The sequence below is a fragment of the Phalangium opilio genome, unplaced genomic scaffold, assembly GCF_054372755.1.
Source record: "Phalangium opilio isolate 3A_F unplaced genomic scaffold, DU_Popi_V2 ptg001170l_1, whole genome shotgun sequence".
NCBI lineage: Eukaryota > Metazoa > Arthropoda > Arachnida > Opiliones > Phalangiidae > Phalangium > Phalangium opilio.
Window position 1 is genome coordinate 5,100,614 of NW_028324255.1, and position 4,986 is coordinate 5,105,599.

General features: G+C 47.9%; 1 non-coding gene across 1 annotated transcript; it reads right to left on the reverse strand.

Annotated features, from left to right (window-relative positions):
- Window positions 1-3,017: 3,017 nt before the first annotated feature.
- On the reverse strand, window positions 3,018-3,090 carry TRNAH-GUG (transfer RNA histidin (anticodon GUG)). The gene has a single exon. It is a non-coding gene; the product is annotated as a tRNA-His (tRNA).
- Between the last annotated feature and the right edge of the window lie 1,896 nt (window positions 3,091-4,986).

Below are 4,986 nucleotides of genomic sequence, written 5' to 3' on the forward strand. Positions count from 1 at the left end.
AGCACAAAAGTTAAATGCTCGTCAGGTATTGTGTAAAAACCTTGACTTTTTACGTCACATCTGAGACCTCACAACACCGCTTCCGGATGGGCTCGAACCACCAACCTATTGGTTAACAGCCGAACGCGCTAACCATTGCGCCACGGAAGCCCAAAAGTTAAATGCTCGTTAGGTATTGTGTAAAAACCTTGACTTTTTACGTCACATCTGAGACCTCACAACACCGCTCCCGGATGGGCTCGAACCACCAACCTTTCGGTTAACAGCCGAACGCGCTAACCATTGCGCCACGGAAGCCCAAAAGTTAAATACTCGTCAGGTATTGTGTAAAAACCTTGACTTCTTACGTCACATCTGAGACCTCACAACACCGCTCCCGGATGGGCTCGAACCACCAACCTATTGGTTAACAGCCGAACGCGCTAACCATTGCGCCACGGAAGCACAAAAGTTAAATGCTCGTCAGGTATTGTGTAAAAACCTTGACTTTTTACGTCACATCTGAGACCTCACAACACCGCTCCCGGATGGGCTCGAACCACCAACCTATTGGTTAACAGCCGAACGCGCTAACCATTGCGCCACGGAAGCCCAAAAGTTAGATGCTCGTTAGGTATTGTGTAAAAACCTTGACTTTTTACGTCACATCTGAGACCTCACAACACCGCTCCCGGATGGGCTCGAACCACCAACCTATTGGTTAACAGCCGAACGCGCTAACCATTGCGCCACGGAAGCCCAAAAGTTGAATGCTCGTCAGGTATTATGTAAAAACCTTGACTTTTTACGTCACATCTGAGACCTCACAACACCGCTCCCGGATGGGGTCGAACCACCAACCTATTGGTTAACAGCCGAACGCGCTAACTATTGCGCCACGGAAGCCCAAAAATTAAATGGTCGTCAGGTATTGTGGAAAAACTTTGGCTTTCTACGTTACATTTGAGATCACACAACACCGCTCCCGGATGGGCTCGAACCACCAACCTATTGGTTAACAGCCGAACGCGCTAACCATTGATCCACGGAAGCTCAGAAATTAAATGGTTGTCAGGTATTGTGGAAAAACTTTGGCTTTCTACCTTACATTTGAGACCCCACAACACCTTTCCCGGGTGGGCTCGAACCACCAACCTTTCGATTAACAGCTGAACGCGCTAACCATTATGCCACGGAAGCCCAAAAATTAAATGCTCGTCAGGTATTGTGGAAAAACCTTGACTTCTTACGTCACATCTGAGACCTCACAACACCGCTCCCGGGTGGGCTCGAAACTTCAACCTTTTGTATAACAGTTGAGCGCGCTAACCATTGCGCCACGGAAGCCCAAAAGTTAAATGCTCGTCAGGTATTATGTAAAAACCTTGACTTTTTACGTCACATCTGAGACCTCACAACACCGCTCCCGGATGGGCTCGAACCACCAACCTATTGGTTAACAGCCGAACGCGCTAACCATTGCGCCACGGAAGCCCAAAAGTTAAATGCTCGTCAGGTATTGTGTAAAAACCTTGACTTTTTACGTCAAATCTGAGACCTCACAACACCGCTCCCGGATGGGGTCGAACCACCAACCTATTGGTTCACAGCCGAACGCGCCAACCATTGCGCCACGGAAGCACAAAAGTTAAATGCTCGTCAGGTATTGTGTAAAAACCTTGACTTTTTACGTCACATCTGAGACCTCACAACACCGCTTCCGGATGGGCTCGAACCACCAACCTATTGGTTAACAGCCGAACGCGCTAACCATTGCGCCACGGAAGCCCAAAAATTAAATGCTCGTTAGGTATTGTGTAAAAACCTTGAATTTTTACGTCACATCTGAGACCTCACAACACCGCTCCCGGATGGGCTCGAACCACCAACCTTTCGGTTAACAGCCGAACGCGCTAACCATTGCGCCACGGAAGCCCAAAAGTTAAATACTCGTCAGGTATTGTGTAAAAACCTTGACTTCTTACGTCACATCTGAGACCTCACAACACCGCTCCCGGATGGGCTCGAACCACCAACCTATTGGTTAACAGCCGAACGCGCTAACCATTGCGCCACGGAAGCACAAAAGTTAAATGCTCGTCAGGTATTGTGTAAAAACCTTGACTTTTTACGTCACATCTGAGACCTCACAACACCGCTCCCGGATGGGCTCGAACCACCAACCTATTGGTTAACAGCCGAACGCGCTAACCATTGCGCCACGGAAGCCCAAAAGTTAGATGCTCGTTAGGTATTGTGTAAAAACCTTGACTTTTTACGTCACATCTGAGACCTCACAACACCGCTCCCGGATGGGCTCGAACCACCAACCTATTGGTTAACAGCCGAACGCGCTAACCATTGCGCCACGGAAGCCCAAAAGTTGAATGCTCGTCAGGTATTATGTAAAAACCTTGACTTTTTACGTCACATCTGAGACCTCACAACACCGCTCCCGGATGGGGTCGAACCACCAACCTATTGGTTAACAGCCGAACGCGCTAACTATTGCGCCACGGAAGCCCAAAAATTAAATGGTCGTCAGGTATTGTGGAAAAACTTTGGCTTTCTACGTTACATTTGAGATCACACAACACCGCTCCCGGATGGGCTCGAACCACCAACCTATTGGTTAACAGCCGAACGCGCTAACCATTGATCCACGGAAGCTCAGAAATTAAATGGTTGTCAGGTATTGTGGAAAAACTTTGGCTTTCTACGTTACATTTGAGACCCCACAACACCTTTCCCGGGTGGGCTCGAACCACCAACCTTTCGATTAACAGCTGAACGCGCTAACCATTATGCCACGGAAGCCCAAAAATTAAATGCTCGTCAGGTATTGTGTAAAAACCTTGACTTTTTACGTCACATCTGAGACCTCACAACACCGCTCCCGGATGGGCTCGAACCACCAACCTATTGGTTAACAGCCGAACGCGCTAACCATTGCGCCACGGAAGCCCAAAAGTTAAATGCTCGTCAGGTATTGTGTAAAAACCTTGACTTTTTACGTCAAATCTGAGACCTCACAACACCGCTCCCGGATGGGGTCGAACCACCAACCTATTGGTTCACAGCCGAACGCGCTAACCATTGCACCACGGAAGCCCAAAAATTAAATGGTCGTCATTTATTGTGCAAAAACTTTGGCTTTCTACGTTACATTTGAGATCCCACAACACCGCTCCCGGATGGGCTCGAACCACCAACCTATTGGTTAACAGCCGAACGTGCTAACCATTGCGCCACGGAAGCCCAAAAATTAAATGGTCGTCAGGTATTGTGGAAAAACTTTGGCTTTCTACGTTACATTTGAGATCACACAACACCGCTCCCGGGTGGGCTCGAACCACCAACCTATTGGTTAACAGCCGAACGCGCTAACCATTGCGCCACGGAAGCCAAGAAATTAAAAGGTTGTCAGGTATTGTGGAAAAGTTTTGACTTTTCACGCTACGTCTGAGACCCCACAACACCTCTCTCGGGTGGGCTCGAACCACCAACCTTTCGAATAACAGCTGAACGCGCTAACCATTGCACCACAGAAGCCCAAAAATTAAATGGTCGTCAAGTAATGTATAAAAACTTTGGCTTTTTACGTCACATCTGAGACCTCACAACACCGCTCCCGGGTGGGCTCGAACCACCAACTTTTCGGTTAACAGCCGAACGCGCTAACCATTGAGCCACGGAAGCTCAGAAACTAAATGGTTGTCAGGTATTGTGGAAAACTTATGACTTTTTACGCTACATCTGAGACCCCACAACACCGCTCCCGGATGGGCTCGAACCACCAACCTTTCGGTTAACAGCCGAACGCGATAACCATTGCGCAACGGAAGCCCAAAAATTAAATGGACGTCAGGTATTATGGAAAAACTTTGACTTTTTGCGTTACATCTGAGACCTCACAACACCGCTCCCGGATGGGCTCGAACTAACAACCTTTCGGTTAACAGCCGAACGCGCTAACCATTGCACCACGGAAGCCCAAAAATTAAATGGTCGTCAAGTATTGTTGAAAAACTTTGGCTTTTTACGTTACAATTGATATCTCACAACACCGCTCCCGGGTGGGCTCGAACCACCAACTTTTCGGTTAACATCCGAACGCGCTAGCCATTGAGCCACGGAAGCTAAGAAAATAAATAATTGTCAGGTATTGTGGAAAACTTATGACTTTTTACGCTACATCTGAGACCCCACAACATCTGTCCCGGGTGGGCTCGAACGACCAACCTTTCGGTTAACAGCTATACGCGCTAACCTTTGCGCCACGGAAGCCCAAAAATTAAACGTTCGTCAGGTATTGTGCAAAAACACTGACTTTTTACGTTACATCTGAGACCTCACAACACCGCTCCCGGTTGGGCTCGAACCACCAACCTTTCGGTTAACAGCCGAACGCGCTAACCATTGCGCCACTTAAGCTCAGAAATTCAATGGCTGTCAGGTATTGTGGAAAACTTATGACTTTTTACGCTACATCTGAGACCCCACAACACCTGTCCTGGGTGAGCTTGAACCACCAACCTTTCGGTTAACAGCTGAACGCGCTAACCATTGCGCCACGGAAGCTTAGAACTTAAAATGTTGTCAGGTCTTGTGGAAAACCATTGAATTTTACGTTACTTATAACACTTCACACTAACCCTCCAGTGTGGGCTCTAACCACCAGCCTTTCGGTTAACAGCCGAACGCGCTAACCATCGTGCCAGGGAGGCCTAAAAATTAAATGGTCGTCAGGTATTGTGGAAAAACATTGACTTTTTACGTCACATCTGACATCTCACAACACCGCTCCCGGTTGCGGTTGAACCACCAACCTTTCGGTTATTAGATGAACGCGATAACCATTGCGCCCCGGAAGCCCAAAAATTAAATGGACGTCAGGTATTGTGGAAAAACATTGACTTTTTACGTCACATCTGAGACCTCACAACACCGCTCCCGGATGGGCTTGAACCACCAAACTTTCGGTTAACAAATGAACGTGATAATCAT